Genomic DNA, 319 nt, shown 5'->3' on the forward strand with positions numbered 1-319 from the left:
TTGATTCCCTCGTGTAACTACGAGGCCAGGCAGATTTCTCTTTGACCTGTGGCACAGAAAGGCCTAAGAAGGTCCTTCTGCGTTGTACCGAGCAACGTGCACCGGAAACCAGCAGTCAAGATTCAGAGATTTTCCTGAAAGCGCCACGTGGAAGTCGCACCTCTTCTCGTTATCGTTCCCTATCAGGTGTCAACTGGCAACGCCTCGCTAAGATCCGGTCACAGCACGATAAGGAAACAAAGTTCTCTTGGTTATGATTTCGAGTACTGTCATGATAGAAAGGGAGGACATAAATATGTTTACCTATGAACCTATGCCA

The 319-nt window shown here is 47.6% G+C and overlaps 1 protein-coding gene across 4 annotated transcripts in view; it reads right to left on the bottom strand.

Moving 5' to 3' along the window:
- LOC119593057 (glycoprotein-N-acetylgalactosamine 3-beta-galactosyltransferase 1-like) overlaps nt 1-319 on the bottom strand; it is a 33,479-nt gene that overhangs the window by 22,265 nt on the left and 10,895 nt on the right. The window lies entirely within an intron of this gene.

This window comes from Penaeus monodon, chromosome 31, assembly GCF_015228065.2.
Source record: "Penaeus monodon isolate SGIC_2016 chromosome 31, NSTDA_Pmon_1, whole genome shotgun sequence".
Taxonomy (NCBI): domain Eukaryota; kingdom Metazoa; phylum Arthropoda; class Malacostraca; order Decapoda; family Penaeidae; genus Penaeus; species Penaeus monodon.